Source organism: Charadrius vociferus, unplaced genomic scaffold, assembly GCF_000708025.1.
Source record: "Charadrius vociferus isolate BGI_N301 unplaced genomic scaffold, ASM70802v2 scaffold325, whole genome shotgun sequence".
Lineage (NCBI taxonomy): Eukaryota > Metazoa > Chordata > Aves > Charadriiformes > Charadriidae > Charadrius > Charadrius vociferus.
Genome location: NW_009648526.1, coordinates 2,144,874 through 2,165,162, shown reverse-complemented (window position 1 = coordinate 2,165,162; position 20,289 = coordinate 2,144,874).

Sequence of the window (20,289 nt, the reverse complement as noted above, 5' to 3'; positions counted from 1 at the left end):
CAGATTAGCAGAAAAAGACACATTTTCATTCATTTTTTCACCCTTCTTTGCATCTTCATCCATCAAGTTCACACCTTCTGGGTTTTTATCATATTTTTATTGAAATTTTAATGTATAATCCGAGAGTGCAAAAGGACTCTTAAGAAAATGCGGGGGGAGAAAAATCACAGGCATCTAAAATAACATTTAGGGTAACTGAAAAGAGTACGTGGATCTTTTGCTGTTTATGTTCAGATGCTGGCTTTTAGAAGTTGTTAATATTCCTAAACATCTGCTGAATGTGTCTATTTCTTGAGCCTGGTGGGTTATTATTTTTCCATTATAGCTGAGTTCCTGGACGGTTCTGTAACAGCAACATAGTTTTTGCAGTCTGACACTGCAAATTATGTGGCAATATTAAACTCTTTACTCTTGGTGTTAGAATAACACAAGCAGGTCAATAAAATAGATGAAAGTTGAGGTTTACAAAGACAGGTCTAGCTAGAAAGGCAAAATGATCTGTGTTTCATATTCAGCGGCAGGCAGGGTCTTACTATGAATATGGATATCCAGGGATGCCTTTGTTAATGAGAGAGGACATCCAATTAAATAGCAAAACATTTTTTTTCCTGCAAAAGGAGTAATTTTTCTGGGTGTGTAGGCAGCTTCTGCAATTTCCTTTAGTGTTTTATCATTACCACATTTTTGTGTAGTGCATTTGCAAACACTTTTTTAAGATGATTTCTCTTGGAATGACTGTCTATTAATGTTTGACATTACTGTCAATGGCTTGACATTACTGTTTGATGTAGTGGTACCATATTTTAAGGAACGAGAATCACTTTTTTCTTATTTTTTTTAAATAACATTCCCCATATAGTCAGTAAAGAACACATTCTTTTGATTTTAAAGAGAGTCAACATGCTGACTTGAGCATGGACCTCTGGATGATTACTTGCTCTTTACATATAGCTCACTTCCAGTATTTTGGACAGACTCTTGACTCTTGAGCCAGCCCTTGCATGGTGTTAAAAGCAGGATAACTGCTGGGAATAGGCAGAAGGAGTCTTTCCCCTTTGGGAGGAATCTGTGGCAGGGGCACAGCTAGGTCAGCCAGCTTCTTTTACATTCTTGATATATTGGGTTTTGTTGTGGTTTTGAGTGCCTGCCATTGTACGGGAAGATGAGATGATGTGAAGTTTATTCATTTTATGTTTTGGTGGCAAAAGCCATTCAAAGAGTGATGTGAAGCTAGTGCAGTTCTGAAACAGCCTTGGAATTGCTCTAATTTACACTTAGAGCTGGAACAAGCCAAACTGGGTTTCTCCAGGAATAAGAGGAATGAAAACAGCTGTAATAATATTATTCCCAACTCCCTTAGATCTTCTGATGAGCATTTGAGGTCCTTGCTTCAGGCTGCTGAAGTTAGAGATTGGATTACAGTAGATTCCATTCTGTTGTATTTGTTGTTAAGTGTAATTTATATCCAAAGAAGAAAAAAAAAAACAGGAAAAAAGTTTTCAGTCAGGGACTGACATTTTTGCTTCACTAGAGAAGTGATGAATTGATGTGCAAAGCATTTTTTGCCATGAAAATCAGTATAGCAATTGAAAAAGTATTATTTTCATTTCACGCTGTCCTATAGGAAGCTTTGGGTCATTTCTTATATTTCTGTTAAAAAAACTGTAGACTTTTTGGCAGTGACTGGAAACACGTCTGAAGAAAGGAGGCAGGCCACCTGCTCAATCACTATAGGATTTGCAGTTGGGTTTTATGGTAGTAAGACATGATGTGAGCTACACTGCTGGTCTGCCCTTACCTATACATTGAGAGAGCTCTTAAGCAAGTTCTGAAAATATGAAATAGGTTCTTTTCTATCCTCCACATGCAAACTTTTAATTTTAAGTCAAGTACCTTGGAGAAGCCCAAGTGGACTGCACTGACACAGCTGTCTTTATCAAGCTGCTGTGCACCTTTCTAAAAAGAGAACGGACTGTTTTCACAGGATCAACTTGGTAGGAAAACATCAATTATTGTATTTTGACTGTTGACTGGCATTGATGATATTTGAATCTGTGTTACCAGTTACAAGTTAACTGTTCCAGGCTTTGCATAAGGCTGACTGGTTTCCAGGTCCCCAGCCACCACTTTTACTGCTTGCAACACAGCAATACCATTGGGAACAGTTTGTACTTGATAATTTCCTTAGATTTTTTGGTTTGTTAAAAAATTGTCAGCAGTTCAGGCAGCTTCTCAGCTAATTATCTGGGCCTGTTGATTTGAAACTGTTACATTTTTCCTGCTGCTGCCTTCCATCTTCTTTTATTACAGGTCCTGCAATTCTGTTTTGTTCACATTCAGTCAGGATGAATAGATCATTTAGTGGTCTGTTTTAAACATAGCACAGGAATTCAGAAGCACATCTTGATTTTATGAATGGATATTTGGTTGTACGACCTGTATAAAGCCTGAGTACATGAACTTGTATTTCTTTTTTTCAGTATTTGCTTTTAAAAGCATGTTCTTGATGTCTGTGACCCCACTGGCTATTTGATCGATTCCTTCAGTGTCTATTATCAGCCATTTGCATTCTAAATCTTGTAATATGGGTAGTAACCTCCTGCTTTGTACCTTTCTTTTTATGCTAGTATGTTTTACTCATGATTAAACTGCAGCTCTGTTTTGTTTCCCTTGTTTTTAAATCTGCTGCGTTTTTCAGGTTTGGGAAAATGTGGGTTGCTGGCATCCAGTCAGATTTTTGCCAGTGTTTTAAAGTTGAAATGCAGTATTCTTAGCAGGGATGTTTTTGCTGTTACACATGCACAGGATGCAAAAGAAGACAAAGGTTTCAGGTGATGGATACTTTATAATTCTTGATGTCTTTTTTTTTTTTTTTAAGGTTTTTTTTCTAAAGAAGTTACAAACTATACTGGATATAGCATGAAATAAAAATAATGCAGAGATACAAATCCAAAAAAATCTCAGAAAAATGGGCTGATTATACAAGAGAGGTTTTATTCAGGAGGAAAAGACTAAAGTCAGGATTTTTTTTTTTAAAAATTATTTTAAGTTTCAACTTCCTGGCTAAGTGCAGAAGTCACGCAAATGGAGAAAGGTGAAGCAACGGAGTCTTTGAAAGTGAAACAGTGCGTCTCATCTTAGGATCAGGAGGGAATTCAATGAACTGTTTAATATAGACTCTCTTTCAAGTTTATTAAATAGGATTTCTCAATTTCTGGACTTGCACTGGAAAAAGTTCCTCCTCCTTTATTGGATGCAAGGGGAAATACAATGACTAAGGATGAGGAAAAGGCTAAGGTACTTAATGCCTTCTCTGCCTCAGTCTGTAATAGCAGGACTAGTTGTTTGCTGGGTATCCAGACCCTTGAGCTGGAAGACAGGGATGGGAACAGAATGAGACCTCCATAATCCAAGAGGAAAGGGTCAGTGACCTGCTGCACCACCTAGATATACACGTCTATGGGCCAGATGGGTTACACCCAAGAGTGCGGATGTGCTCACCAGACTACTCTTCATAATTTATCAGCAGTCCTGGCTAACTGGGAAGGTCCCAATGGACTGGAGATTAGCAGATGTGACGCCCATCTATAAGAAGGGCTGGAAAGAAGATCCAGGGAACTACAGACCTGTCAGTCTGACCTCAGTGCCGGGGAAGCTTGGGGAGCAGATCATCTCGAGTGCCATTACGTACTGTTTAGAGGACAACCAGATGATCAGACCCAGTCAACAAGGGTTCAGGAAGAGCAGGTCCTGCTTAATGAACCTGATCTCTTTCCATGACAAGGTGACCTGCTTGCTGGACGAGGGAAAGGCTGCGCATGTTATTTACCTAGACTTCAGTAAAGCCTTCAATAGTGTTGCCCAGAGCATTCTCATGAAAAAACTGGCTACCCAAGGCTTGGACAGGTGTACACTCTGCTGGATCAAACACTGGCTGGATGGCCAGGCCCAGAGAGTGGTGGTGAATGGAGTTAAATCCAGTTGGCGGCTGGTCACAAGTGGTGTTCCATAGGGATCAGTGTTGGGGCCACTGCTGTTTAATATCTTTATTAATGATCTCAACAAGGAGATTGAGAGCACCCTCAGTAAGTTTACAGACTACACCAAGTTAGGTGGGAGTGTTGATCTGCTTGAGGGTAGGAGGGCTCTTCAGAGGGACCTGGGTAGGCTGGATTGATGGGCTGAGGCAATAGTGTGAGCTTCAACAAGGCCAAGTGCTGAGTCCTGCACTTGGGCCACAGCAACCCCATGCAATGCCACAGGCTTGGGGATGAGTGGCTGGAAAGCTGCCCAGCAGAAAAGGACCTGGGGGTGTTGATTGACAGCTGGATGAACATGAGCCAGCAGTGTGCCCAGGTAGCGAAGAAGGTCAATGGCATCCCGGCCTGTATCAGAAATAGTGTAGCCAGCAGGACTGGGGCAGTGATCGTCCCCCTGTACTTGGCACTGGTGAGGACCCACCTTGAGTACTGTGTTCAATTTTGGGCGCAGCAGTATAAGGACATTGAGGTGCTGGAGAGAGTCCAGAGAAGGGCAATGAAGCTGGTGAAAGGTCTTGAGAATAAGTCTTATGAGGAGCGGCTGCTGGACTTGGGGTTGTTTAGTCTGAAGAAAAGGAGGCTGAGGGGAGACCTTACTGCTGTCTACAGCTACCTGAAAGGAGGTTGTAGAGAGGTGGGCGTTGGTCTCTTCTTGCAAGTTACAACTGATAGAACAAGAGGAAATGCTGTCATGTGGCGCCAGGGGACATTTAGGTTAGAGATTAGGAAAAACTTCGACACTGAAAGGGTTATCAGACTGGAACAGGCTGCCCAGGGAAGTGGTTGAATCGCCATCCTTGGATGTATTTAAAAGCCATCTAGTTATGGTGCTCAGGGACATGGTTTAGAAGTGGGCCAGGCAGAGTTAGATAAGTGTTGGACTTGATGATCTTAAAGGTCTTTTCCAGCCATAATGATTCTATGATTCTAAGTTCTAGCTGATGTTAAAACTATTTGCTCTATTTATGAGAATTGACCAGAGTTGATTTGTTACATGGAATGCTGTGTTTCGAGATCTGTGGAGAGTAGGACTTGCTAATTAGATATCTTGACTTAGATTGGAAATAAATATTGGTAATACTTTTACTAGAAATAGCAGCTGAAGTTTTACAAAAAGCAGATTTAGTTTCAATCTTAAGATGTTATGTGCTATCAGCAAGCTTTCACTGGGTACGGGTGGCCCAGATGGCAATGCAAGGAGCTTATCAATATGAGGCAGGAAGACAAGTAATGTATTAGTCAGACTGAAAGCTCACTGTGGTTACTTAGGCTTCTGGAAAACAATTTGTTCTTCCTGAGCTGACAGTTTTATATGGACTAATGTGTGTAATAGCAATTAATGGACTCATTTCCTATAAATGTATGTAATTATTCTTTTTGGCCTTATGTCTCTAGAATGTACCCGGCCATGTTTAAACTGGCCTACAGTTCAAATATGCGCTGTATAAAGAAAGGTACTTGCCTTTTGGTTTGCTTTAGTAAGTCATTCCCTGTAAACCTTCTCAGTACTATGTTTGTAGCTTTCTCTGCGCCTGAATGGCTGTCCTTATGTTCTACCCCACACCTCCCTCCTGTCATCTTTTTCTAGAATTGAATTTGTGTTCTGTGGACTTAAAACACTGGTCATTCTCATCTCTGCTGTTCTGACAGTAAGACAGATTGAAATCCTCATGGTAAGTTGCTCAACAAATTCATATTTGCAATTTTTTGATCTTTTAGAGGAAAATTTTCTGGTCCTAGTGATTTTCCCTCTCCTTTTTATCATCTGTTTCCTTTTCAGTGCATTAATTCTGACACAATTACTCATGTTCTTCCTTTTTAAAGAATTGAACTGTTACAGGAACCCTCCAGATATACACTGCAGTGAACAGCAACACAGATAATTCATTCAGTTTCTCTGCTAACTGAGAGTCCATCTAACTTGCTGGTTTTGCTTCTGATCAGCCACCAGCCACTACCCTATCCTTGTAAGAAGTGATGAGGCTGTGCATCCCACTGTACACACAGCTGTGAATCGCTGCTGCAATGTCTCAGGGATCTTGAAACTGACAGAGATATCTTGCCACTAAAAAGACAGGACCTATAAGTTAACATGGAATTATGCAACCACAATTTGAGGGGTTTATATACTTGAATATACAGAGTTTCAGCAGTGCTCCAATCTAGAAGCAGAAAGTTACACGTGTTTTCTGAAACTCAGGATGGAGAACACTTGTTCTCATAAATGTGTTCAGAGAAAAAAAGAACAATCCCATTTGCTTACATGATTAAGGACTCTGAAACTTACTGTGAAAAGGAGTGTAGACTTGTGGCTTGCTCCTGCCATTCTCTGGACTAGCAAGATGTGAACCAAGTCTGGTCTAGAAGCCAGCTCGCCTCATTAGAGTAATGTTCTTCCTAAGCTAGTGTAAGGCACTGTTGATTATCTCAATGTCCTGCTAATAAAACCACATTAGCTGCATTACATCCTGAGTGGACTAATGCTGCCTCCCATCTGCTTTACTGGGAGCACAGCAAAGAAGTGTCTACACGGTTCAGGGTAGACGCAGTATGAACCATAAATACGAATGGTCTGAACATTTCTGAAAATGTAGGCTTCTCAACTCACTTAAGCCTTGCATATTAGAGCTACAACTAAATAGTTTAAAAAGTCTTAGTCAAAATTAATACAAGGCAAATGAAACATCTAATTGTAAAATACATGGTTGCAGCAGTCTTCTGGTTATGAATTATACTCTAGGAGAAAATATGAATAGTCCTGGGAAAAGAAAAATAGAAATGTTTGTGACTAAATTACCTTCCAACTTCACTCTTAAATTGTGTCAAGCTCGATACTTGTTTCTTCTGTTTGGTTGGTTTCTTTTTTTTTTTTCTTTTAGCTGATTTCAGAAACAAATGACATGCAAACCATCTCTAATTACTAGGTAGTATAAAGGTTTACAGCGTGACAGAAACTGTTATTGTGAATAGCAGTTTCTGTGTTTCAGTGCTGAGAGTTGCTGTTTCAAAATTTGCTCACAAAGACTCAAAGGAAAATAATCCCGTTTGCTAGAAAGTTTCCAAATGTAATATTCTTCAGTAACTTCATGCAATTCAGTAATAGAATGGCATGTTTGCAATGGGCTCAGGAAAAGAGATTTTTTTTTAAAGTTAGTATGAGATAGCTGAAATAAGGAGAGCTTGGGCTGTTTGTTTGGAGTAGATATTAACTTTGAGAAATAAAAGCATAAGGAATGCCATCTGGCCCATGAAAATATGCCATTGAAATGATTATGGTATTAAAGAAAACAGTCTACTAACATCTAGCAGTGTAATGAATATCACTGCTATCACTTTAAACAGGATGGCAAAACCAAGGATATGTTAGAGCAAGAAAATTCTCCATTGTGAGAGAAACAAAATTCTCCTATGTCATTTATGGCCCCTGGTCAGCAATTTAGATAAATCAGCTGATTCGAGACTGTTAGCAATGCAAAGCTGGTGCTGAATTACCATTCCAGCTTCCCTTGTGATGGAAATGTGTGTCTGCAGCTGCAAATGTAAAACCTCCTACAGATTTTCAATGTTCTGTTCCTTAGATAGCTGGTGTTTCTCTTGGCACTTAAAGAACCCTGTATTCATCTCTGGAGATATCAAAATATTGACTGTGACAGCAATGCATATATCACAAGCTGTACAAAATGAATTTGTGTCACATCACCTGTAAAGCCTGATAACCATACTGATCATTTCCAGCCGTCGGAAAGCTTTTGTGCTCTGATGTGAACAAGGAATGCTTGGATGGTTTGGAAGTGAGTAGAAAATAGTTATTGTTTTACAGTGGAAGGCTGGCAGCTTTTAACTTAGCTTGGTGAATATGCGTCAGAAACAGACAATGAACTTTAACCAAAAAACATACCAATTATTTCTGCTAGTCCTACCTGGATCATGCATCTGCAGCCAGGGAAGTGTGTTACTGAAGTCTTCTCTGCCATTTACATCACTGACAAAGTCATTTCAGCTGTACATACAGAAAATATGGGAAACAAAAAAACCTGTTCTCACTTATTAATTTAATACTGGACTCTGGTCAAATGAGTGAAGTTCCTGTTTTCAAATGTGATCTTCATTTTTAGGTCCTTCACACTTTACAGGTATCTAATATTAGCCATTTGCTTTTTCTGAATTCAGGAGGATTGAACACCTTTTTCTATTAACTACTACTTAAAGTACACTCTAGATTTGTAGGAAAAATATCCCTCTGAAAATCAAGTAATGAAATTTGAGACATTTTTGAAATATGACTTTTAATTTTCTGCACTTCAGTGTCCCCCTCTGTACAATGGCCATCCCAGCTGGATGTTGAGGATGCTTGTCAGCTTAGCAGTAAGCTGGAAGGAAGTCATTAATACTGTTCTCACATGGCACTATAAAAACTCAGGAGAGGAAAAGTCCATGGTAATTCCCTCTCCCCTATGGAGCTTTTTCCTTGCTGCTCTGTCAGGGGAAAGAGTGAATTTCTGCTGCTCTTCAATGGGCTTGCCTCTAAATCTCACAGATGTTGGGCCCTATGCAGAAACTCTGAATCTCCATGGCAGTTATGTGCCACTGATGACTGTGGAGATCTTGTCAGCACAGCCTTAAGGGATCTGTACTGTCCACTAAAGGATCCAGTGGAAACAACAAATATCTACTCCCACTGTGTTTCTCCATCCTTCTGTGCCCACCCGTCAGCGTGTCTGCAGAAAGTGAGGAGTATGTTTTAGTAGAGCGGCCTCTGCTCAAATACACATAACTGGGGCTCTCTGTGGGAGCTTTTGTAGGCCCATATCTGTCTCCTACAATATGGTTGTGATGTTGCCCACGTAATGTCTACTGTAGGTACAAAAAAAGTCCCACTGTGAACTTGCTGGACTGGCTGTTAGATACATTAAAATCTTCTAATTGGAATGTTTGCATTGAATGGTAAGATCCTGGGTCTCTATTTACCTTTGCAGTGTTTAATTAACTCCCTGTGAGATTGGTCATTCAGGCCTCAGGTTTCGAGGAGCTATGAACCAATCCTTAATTCTCTGTTAAATGCAGGGAGTTCTCATTTTAAAAGTTATCTTTTGTATGTTGAAAATTAATAATTTGTACATCAAGTAGGCATTGAATTTTACTTAATTTTCTCCCTGAGCTTTGCTAAAGCAGTGAGCCTGCACAACAGGTGAAATTGTTTAGCTGACCAGCCTGAGCAAGCCTGGTTTTGAAGAAAACTTTCTCTTTGCTCACCGCTTAAAACCTTCTGGAGATTTAGATGACCGATATGAAAGGGACCTTGTCTGCACACCAGAGCAGCTCACAATCATTTGCTGGAAACTGCAGACTGAGGCAGGTTGTTATGCAGTCTGAACAGTTTCCAACACATCTCCTTCACTGCATCGGTGCTGCAGGTAGCACTGTCCCATTCTTTGCCGTTTTATATGGAATTATTTTAATTTATTTGAAACTTCATGTATGAAAGATTAGGTTTTCAAACCCTTGATTGGTCAGTCTCAGGTCTCTTGGTAATCTATCTGCTCAAAGTCTCACAATAATATTTATAGAGTTTTCTATCATTAATGGCTTCTGATTGACAGGGTTGAATTTTTGGTGGCTAAAATAGCCTGAATTTCAAATTTCTGAACTTTACAAGCTATGCTAGGAAACTGCATGGGGAAAAGATAGGATTAAGATGGAAAAGGTAAAACAAAGCTAAAACCATTTTTATGGTTTTTTTCTAAGTAGGGTTCTGACTAAATTATTAATCTTACTCATTCTGTTTGAAAGAAGAAGGGCAGTTTTACACAAGTTTACCCTATTATGTACAGTATCAATTACATTTATGTTTAGTATATCTATTCCTTGGACTTATACAAGATAACCTCTCACACACGTAGATTTGCAGGTGACTGTGATAGTTCTTCCTTGCAAAATTCCTTGCTTAGTCATTATCAGTGGGGCTGTTATTAATTTCCTACTAAATTTCATAAACCTAGCACTGTTGAGAACAGATGTGCTGTAACTGGGATGCAAATGGAAAGGTTATGTGCTTGATCCTGATTATGTATGCTGGGGTGGTGGAGCTGTACCCACCAAGTCTGTCTGTAATTGGAGATACAAACCAGATTATTAGAGACATGATAATTACGCATGTGAAAACCCTTCCAGCAGTGGGCCACAATTAAGTCATTGTGTCTTTGGCCTCTCAGTAAGGAAACTGCGCTCATTGAGAGAGGACTGTATTTTAATAACATCTGATTTCATAAAACCAAAAAAAGCTATTTGTCCATCATGGAATAGAATCCTATAATTCCTGTTCTGGGGAAAACAATGCTGAATTTCAGATATATAAAAAATAGATAAAAATCTAGCACCATCTATTTCCATCTTAAAGCTTAGTTAGGTGTGTTCCCTGAGTAACATCAGCAAATCTACTGATATTACAGCAGTTACTAATTTTTTATATTTCCATGACATTAGAGTTATTTCAGGGACAATATAATGTGGAAACAGAGACACTGTAAGTGGTCCAAGGTCATAATGGTGGTACCAGTCAGAAAAAACAGACAGATTTTTAATATTGCATTTTATAGGCAGTTAAAGATGCTCCCAAACAGCTTTGCTCATGAATAAGATTCTCTTTTTTGATTACTTGTGGGCCTCTGAAAAGCAATGACAACAGCATGATTGTTCTGCAGGTCTATTTCTAGGGCAAAGTATAATGACATAGTCATAGAGCATTTTTGTAACACAGAAACAGCAAGACTATGTTCTGATTTGCTTGTTGAGCTGTTCTTCCCTCAGATAAGATATGAATGGATGAAATAATAACACCACCATTTTTTAAGGATTACTTCTGGTTTGGATGAGAAAAAAAAAACTGTTGGGTTGCATGTTTTTTTTGCTTGTTTGTTGTTGTGTTGTTTTTTTTTTTAATTATAGGGCTGTAGTTCAAAGGTAGTGACTAATTTTAAAAAAAAGTTACGATGTGCCAGTGTCTGGTTTATTACATCTACGACTATCAGCAGGTAGAAAGGTCATTCTGCGTTTAGGCAGGAAATTTTGTATCCAGTGAAATCTGCATGGAGCTTTGCATTTTATAAGTAGAAAAAAACAAAACCAAACCAAGTATAGACTAAGAGTATCGTCACACAAGAAATCTGTTACGAGGAGGTCTCTGTCTGCCCAAGTAAGGTGGTGAAAGGATGACACCAGTTGCAACTCAAGTGCTTATTCAGGAAATATTACAAATGACAGAACCTATTGAACAAGACCTTCTGCTTAGACTGCCAGTCAAGCTTGTCTAAGGGTACTAAAAATGGGAGAAAGAAGGTCTGAATTAAAGGGAAGGCTTTAGCAAGCAATTGCAGTAGTCAGTTATCTTATATGAAACAGGTACTGCAGGGGGATGAAGACCCACAAAAGAATGAATGATTGCAGGCTATTTTGATGCTTTAGAGATGTCTTTTCTTATTTTACACATCTTTCTCATGCCAAATCTTAGTCACAAAAAACATTTCCTAGGTGTTTTTCTTCATTTCTGCCTGAGATGAATCTCTAAATATTTACATGAAAGGTACATTGCATATAAATATTTAGGTGTTAGAGGAAAAATGCTTTGAAGCATCTTTACAGAGATTCCTTTGCAGTAGTAGTAAGATAAACCTTGACTCTGTTTTGCAGACAAAATGAACTGAAGTTGTTTTCCTGAAAGATTCAGATCTGGAAAAAACTCAAAGATTTTTCTGGGTAAATAGTGTGCTGACTGTCCGTATCTGTTATTGTATGAATAAGTTGTATAGATCTGGACACTTATCATACGTTTTAATGTCTTTCAGGCAAATGTGTACATTTTACAAATAGACAAGTCGGTTGGATGGTTAAAAATCTGTTTTACTTTCTGGCTTAAATTTCTCTGAATGGTGATTAAGTTCAAGTTATGGCCCTTGACTCCACTGTCTTGATGCAAAGTTTGCACTTCATCTGTACAGCTTCATTGCCATGAGATTTTGTCTGGCAGTTGTAACTGAAAGGTGCTGGAGACCAAACCTGGTTACTGATGGTATGGGATAAGTAGTGTAGAAATGGGCTTTCACTCTGTGTGGCATTAGGTCTGTGAGCCAATGAGAATAAAAACTGACTACATAGTTTGAGCCACTCTTATCTTCAGCAGTACCCTGGAGATACCTGAAGGCAATTATACTGAATTTATAGTCTTAGATTCCAAATTGTTCTTTTAAGTACTTTTTATAGAAATGCTGCTATTGGAACACAAAAAATTTAACGTTTCCAAATGGGAGCAGTTTATATAAGAAGGTCCTTCAGACCAGGGCACTGTCTTGTATGCCTGCAAACTGTTATGCACTCAGAGGTTTCCGTTAATGGCAGCTCAAGGGAACTGATGTGGATTAGTTCAACCCTGGAGCACCATGGTACAAACAGGCGTAATTCAAAATTGCATTGTCTGTCTTATTGCACTCATTGCTATTGGGAAACTGCATGTTTTGCATATTACTAAAGCAAAAAAACCTGGTGAAGGTGTAAGGAAGGCAGACCAAGTCAATGGCCAACCTGCACGCATTTTTGACTTTGAAGCAGCATAGAGACACTGGGATCTAAAATGCAACCCTTAAACTTGGGGCAGTCCATCTCAGGCTGACAATGCAGTGGGCTGTGCTGATTCATATGGTGTTGTTCCCAGAAGTGCAATCTTTTGAAGTAACTACTTTTTTCCAAATACTAAAGGCACTAAATAATTACCAAATGGCATCATTCAGTATATGAAGGATAGTTAAGGCAGTGGATCCTCATTCACACAACTTTGATTTTTAGATCATTATATATAAAGCTCATGAATCTCTACCAAACTTCATTCTCTGAAATCCATAATTGATTTTTTTCACCATGAGACTTGTACTGAACAAATCAATTTTTAGCATCTGTCTGAAAGCAGAGGTCATAAATCACCTATTTTACTACAAACTCTTGGGATTTCAGTAGCAGATTTTTAAAGCCCATTGGACTAATTTTACATGAGGGGTCTATCTACTTATTCTGCTGTAAAATGTTTTTCTCTAGTAAAATTTATGTGTGTGACTAGGAGAGGTTTTACTTGTTCTATCATTTTGTTTTGGCTCAAGATGTTTACTGGCTTTTATTAAAATGAAAACCAGTGGAAAAGTACGTTGAGCTTAATACTTTATTTGGATTTTTTTTTTTTTAATTTTATGTAGTGTTCTGTGAAGTCCTTCATGAAATTTAGCATTTACCTTGTGTTTGTTTAATCAGTTACTTAATTTGTATGCCATTCACTCTTAAATACCCTGCTTGGAGACAAAGCTCTACTATATTAGATGCTATGGAAATGTGAAGGAAGAGGACAATCTGGTTTTACCATCTGCTACTTGGACTTGAGAATATGTACTTACGTGGCTGATTTTATGCAGCATATATAATTCCTGTCATATTAAAAGTAATGTTCGCCATGTAGGAGCAAAAGAAAATGGCAATTACAGTGTCTATAGGCTAGCTTCATGTACGGCTGGTTAGTTGTTTATTTTCTTAGTCATGAACTATAAAGAACAGATTGTATAAGAACTACCTACCACAGAATTGCCTGCTCCATATTAGCTGGCTTCCCACTGTTATTCTGGCATAAGGTCTCTCCATACAGTTCTGCCACTGACTCAATAAGCAACCTTCTTTAGCGTGCTTGCAGTTGTGTTTCAAGGTGGCGGTGCTGCACACCTTTGCTTTTTTGCTGTCTGAATTGGGATAGTGGTATCTTAATTTGATGTATCATCTGCAGTGAAACCAAGCAGATTTATAGGGTTTTGCATAATTATAAAAGATGCAATTTGCCCATGCTCTGGAATTGGAGAGGAGAGGTTTCCTTGTCTTCTGGTTCAGCTTCTGTTTCCACAAATTAGAGATTATACTTAACCTTGTTTTGTGCGTGACTTGTAACTCCTCAGCTGATGAAATTCTCTGGGATTATTTTAGAATCATAAAATCATAGAATGGTTTAGGTTGCAAGGGATCTTAAAGATCATCTAGTTCCAACCCCCCTTCTTCTTTCATTTTATAGGTTGTTATTTTATTTTATCTACACTCCTAATAAATCAAAGTTTTACTTTCTAATGGAGTTCAAGTTACACAGCAAATCCTTAAACAGTACGGGTATCAAAAGTTAATTATGCAAATAATCCAAGTACTCCGCTGAGACCTTAGGAGCATCAGACTCAATTAATCAGTAATAAGTGAAACCTTTTAGGGCTTATTGTATTTGTTTTTTATTTGGAAAATAATTTTTGAATGAAAACGACAATTATTCAATATTTTGCTTCTAATTCCCCTGCAAACTTAATGTACCCAGCTAGGAACTTGCAGGTTGTGAATAAGCAAAACCAGCTATGAACCTCACTAATCTTAAAACTGAATGGCTTACGTATTCATGAAGCTTTATGAACGTCACTGGTGGATAACACTGCCCATTTTATATATTTCCTACCTCTCTCTATGAGTCTCCAAAGTCAAATCTCTTATGATTTGCTCTATGGGATACAGAGAATGCTTGTCAGGCGTATTGAAGAACAGAATAATAACTAGCTCTTTATTTATTTGTCCCATTGCAATGTCTTTCATGTGGGCTTATACATGTTAGTGATTTACCAGCCACATTAACACATTTGTTTTCTGAGGATTAAGCTTAACAGTGGGAAAACATATTTTCTGAGTAGTTTACAGTGTGTAACCTATAATTTCAGCGACTACACTGATTATAGAGAAGAATTACTTTAAACCCCTTGGATTAGACAGCATCAGCTAAAAAAGTAGCGCTTTTCTGAAGTCAATATTAAGCATCATTGTTATTTAATGCAAACCATGTATTCTCCAGAAAGGGAATGAAGCTGACCACAACCACCACTAGCTACAGTGCGCTAGGATGCAGGTTTGAAAGTGGAAGAGAGATTATTTGTAGCTGAATAGAAGGGGAAGCAACCTGTCAGCAACCTTGCATGTGTAATCATGGCAGTGGGAGGAGAGGGAGGCCTGGAGATTTAGGAATGTTTTTCAGGGTGCAAGGAAGAGTGGCTGTTCCCTAAGGTCAGGGAGCAGTTCCACAGCTGGCAGGGCAGGGGTCTCTCCAGCCTTTTTGGCCTATAAAACTGAGGAAGAAAAAAAAATCTCCACCGTGAGTAAGGGTTATCTTTCAGCTTTCTCCCCCTTTAGCTCTGGCATTTTACAGGTGAGGATAAGAGAAAAATCTCCAAGCTAATTCCAGTTCTGGAAGCTGCGTATCTTACCGTTGTCATCATGTCCATCCTAATTGCTCCTGCTGCAAGGCTAGGATTTTTTTCATGACAGAGCGCCACTGTTTCTATACAAGTGGAACATTCCTAGCGTGCAGTTTCATTTGCGTTAATTTAGGCTTATTTTTGGTAACACTGAGCTTTGTAGTAATCCACAAGGTTCACAACATTTAAAGTAGATATTTGGTCTTCAGAAGATTCAGAAAGCCAGAACAACACATAGAATCATAGAATACCAGCTTGGAAGGGACCTCAATAGGATCATCTGGTCCAACCTTTCTTGGCAAAAGCACGGTCTGGACAAGATGGCCCAGCACCCTATCCAGCTGAATCTTAAAACTGTCCAGAGATAGGGAATCCATACAAATTCATGTTCACTTTTCAATACAGAATGCAGCAGAAGGCCTGAAATCATACTTTATACTTAGAAATTCCTCCTTTCAGGCTGGGGAGTTTCCTACCTGATACTAGATGATAGCATGCAGAGTAGTGGAGCCAGTTCTACCAGGTGAGTTGCCAGTGCCTTTTCTCCAGATGACCAGGCAGTCTGGTAGAGCACTTCCTTGGGGCTGGGAGTCCTAGGCTCCAAAATCTCCATACAAAGGAGGGACCTGAACTGTACAAGTGCCCTACGCACTGAATTGCTTCTTATTTTTCAAGAGGGAAGGGTCCTAACAATGGTACCAGCCCATTTCTTTTCTGACCACGTTTTCTAATTATCAGCCCTGAAATAACCAGCCCCTGTGGATTGCCTGTGGGTTGACACAGTAATAGAGACCCAATTCTGTCACTCCAGAGAATGGCTCAGATTGATCCATGTAAAGGTATGCACCACCCTGCCCAGGCTGGAAACATTCTGTGGAATTGTGGCGTGTGCAGGAATTCCACATTGACAAGGTAGCCATGTATGAACTTCAGGTACCCCCTGCAGGTACCTGAGGGATGACTTGTGGTTTTGAGTATTTCAGTTTTTACTTCTGTTGCCTAGATCCCTTTTGGATGCAGATTCACACTGTTTTCTTCAAAGCCTCTTTATTTTATGTGTACTTGTCTCTTTTCTATTCCTCTGTACGCAGCATTGGTGCTTTTTAATAAACATGATGGGAATTCAGTTAATTTTAAGTCTTTGTCACTGTCACGTTACAAAATGGCTTCATTGCCTGTAAAAGTAGCGTTAGTATAAATATTTTGAGGGAGCTTTTAACTTGTATTTCAAGTTGATATATGAGAAGTGCTATATGTTTATTTAGAACAACACACAAAGCAGAAGAATCACCAACTGGCAAAACCAGCACTGTTAGTTTGGTCTTTGTGATAACAAAAAAACCCCACCCAGAAATGTTGTTTTCATAGTCCGTCAAAATGAAAAATGAAATTGGAACTTATCTGGAAACGACAAAGATGCTCTTGGAGATAAAATCTGATGAAAATCCATCAGTGTGGCAGAGGGAGATTGTATTTCAGGGCAGTTCACCTGACTGAGCTGGAAGGACTCTGAAGCTGCAGACAGTGACAAAATGCTGGCTCTATTATTTGCATATTTATGTCAAAGCTGAAGCTTGCCAAATTTAAAATGTCCTCCCTAGTTATATCTCATGACAGGAAACTTGAAATGGGAAATAGTATAATGTTGTGATTAGAGTGTCATTTATAATGTGGCTGCTTCCAGAAAATCTCTGGTTTGAGTATCTTGCAATGAGTGGATTTTTCTTTCACATAGCAGTAGTTAACTTTGACCAACTGTTATTGTATATAGAACTTTAATCTGAATGTGTGTGGTTTTTTACAGACACACATATATTCAAGTGTGAATGAATGGAAGGTTAATCATAATCATAGAGTCATATTCAGTATGAAAGCAATACTGGTACTAAAGATGGCAGAATTTACACCATTCCCAAAGACTAATGCTTTTGTACATCTCATTTAGAAAAAGCGCATGGGAGCCAACACGTGGGAAGAAGGTTTGAAATTTTGGAGGAGTATCCTAAGCCTATCACAGTTCTCTTTTATGAGCAGAAGCTGATCAAAGTGACTGCATTTTTATTGGTTATCTTTGTCATTGGAGATGCACGACATGGCTCTTTTCATTTCAATGCCTCTTCCATGAGTTTGTATAGCTGTGTTATGCTCCTTAAGGCATCTGCAATTGTTGCTCATATTGAAAAGTAATATTAAAAAAGGTGGTAATGTACCATGTTTGCTCAGAGACTGTCTGATTTTATGATGTAGATAGATAGGTATCTGGACAAATTAATTTTTTAAACCAATGAATGTCATCAGTGGATATACTTGAAAGTTTGTGTAATGAAGGCTCTTGATAATTGTACTTTTCCCTGTCCAGAAACAACAGATCATGTTCAGAATACTTGCAATCAGTTCCTTGAAAAAAGTGTTTTAATAAGCTAAAATGTGTTGAGTGATTTTCTATCTGCTTGCAGAGACAATCTGAATTAGTTGAAAAAGTTTATTACTTATCATCCAGCTCCAAAGGAAACACCCTTTTACAATATAAGGGATTTATATTGATTATAATGGAAATTGTGATGGCGTTGAAGCCCTCTCAAATTTAAAACCTAAAGGCAAGTGCCATGTAAGGTTACATCTTAAAAATCAGACTCATTAATATTTTCATATTTAGTAATTATACTTATGACACTGGATGTCTTTTATTATAGTTTTAGAATTTCTGCAGTGATTGTGACCTGAAAGTCTGATCGTGGCCTTTAAGTATAACATGATTCATTTGTGTTTCCTTGGAAAGATTTCTATTTAAAAAAAATAGAAAAAAAAAAAAGTAAGGTGTGTCCCGAGGTGCTGTTTCATGCTGAGGAGTGTTTGTGATGCAACATGCCTGGATATATAAAATCTGTTTGGCACAGAGTAGCTTTTTCCTGTATAAAAAGTAGCAGATTAGACACACTATCTTGGATTTACAACACAGAAGTATTTAAAACTGTCCTTGATTCAAACTTCACCTGGGTGGCTACAAACAGTGTCACATTTAAATTGCTTGATTTCCTTCCTTGTTTTGTACCCATGCTTTCAGAGACTCGTCCTTTCAGAAAAAGAGTACAATGTTCTGTTGGGGCCAAATTCTGCAGTTGTGTTAATTGAACAATGTAGTTCAGGGCAGTTGTGTGACTTTAACCAAGGACACAATCTGATGTCATTTCCTGAGGACAGCTGCATATCAAGGTAACAATAGAGTTACTGACAGCTGTATGGTTTAAAATCATTGCTCTTGCTTTATTATTCTGTTGTATTTATTCAATGTTAACAATTCCTAGCAGTTAGACACTTGAAACACCATCTCCCCCACCAGCTTTTGTGTATACAAGTGATCAAGTAGAAATGGTAATTATGTGTAATAATGACCAGGCACATATCAATCTGGACATCAGATTTCAGTGGCAGGTATGCCATGTGGTGTCAGGGCTATAGCTGTTTGGATGTGTGAGTTGACTGAGAAAACAGAAGTTGTTCAAAATTCTACCAATTTTTCCTAAATGTTCTTTGGATTTTACTTGACTTTAAATCCAATCCTATTTCTCTCATCTGTTTCCAAGCCTTATTTCAATCTCTCATCAGAATATCTGACACTATTCTCTGCAGGCCTCCAAATTGCCTGATATGCTTTAGATTGATTTCTGCATCACGGGTGCATTTACAAACGTTGTCACTGTTTTCAAAAGTGGGTGCCCAAGAGCTGAGCACTTTGCTTCTCTTGAGAACACCCAGGTAGAACTAGCCTGAGTTTCAGATTAGCTGAATTTCCTGGAATGACTCCAGCCCTTTTCAGACTAATGTATTTTTATCTTAAGGGTTAAACTGAAGACTTGGGGTTTTTTACTGCATAACTGAAAATGAATCTTTGGAGGGTTAACTTTTAGAACCTTTGGGCAACAAATACTGGCCAAAATGTTATCCATCTGGCTGCTATTTGGACAGTCTAGCTTGGGTGTTCAGTGCATGGAGGATCAAGCCCAGGACAAATAAATGATCTGGGCTCTTAACAAAAACAAATCATAATGAGTTTGTGGGGGAACTGATGATTCACTGCTTTGAGAACACTAGCCTAGAGGGTTGTGGATCTGCAGTACATACAGAGCCCAGAACTTTAAAAATGCTAATATTGATTTCCTTAAGTAAGAAAGATTCTATAAATTAACAGTTCCCACAAGAATTTTGCAGCAGAGCTGTCCATTCTCAGAGATTTCTGTTCTGGATTCACGGTCAGACTCTGTATCAGACTGGGAGTACCACAAGTGCTTTTTTGATTAGAGCGATGGTTGGAAATCTGTGGGTGGAAGGAGACAGCAAGTCGAACCCTTGTTTGGAGTGGAAGATCTGAGAAGAGAAGATTTTCTGTTAAAAATGTAAATGTTCAGGTACAAAGGTGAATTGGGGAGCTGATTTTCTAACCCAAGCATTGTTTCAATGTTACAAAAGTAATAAAAAGGTAATGTTAACATTGATTAATACTGTAGCCATTGATCATGATAACATGTTGCTTTGATCACAGATAGCTCTGCACATCCAAACATGGATTATTGATTTTCTTCATTTTTTAAAAAGTTTTCATATTACTCTTTATACTGAACTTTTTTAAAAAAATACATTTTTCTTCCTAAGTCTTAACCTCATTCCTGTATGTGAAAAAATACAAAGAATCAAAAACATTTGAAGCACTTTTAAAAAGTCTCCTTTTAAATAAGTCAAACAATTTTACAGGTTTAGTGACTGAAAATCATAACAATAAATAGTTTTCTCCTGGAAATCATTCATTTAAGAATATGCCAGCTGCAGTCTAATCATTGTACAATCTGTTCTGCAATATGTAGGACCTTGAGATTTAATATAATCTAATTTAGGACACTGAGATTTAATAAAATCTAACTTACTGAATGTTTCATCTTTTGGGAAGCATTTTC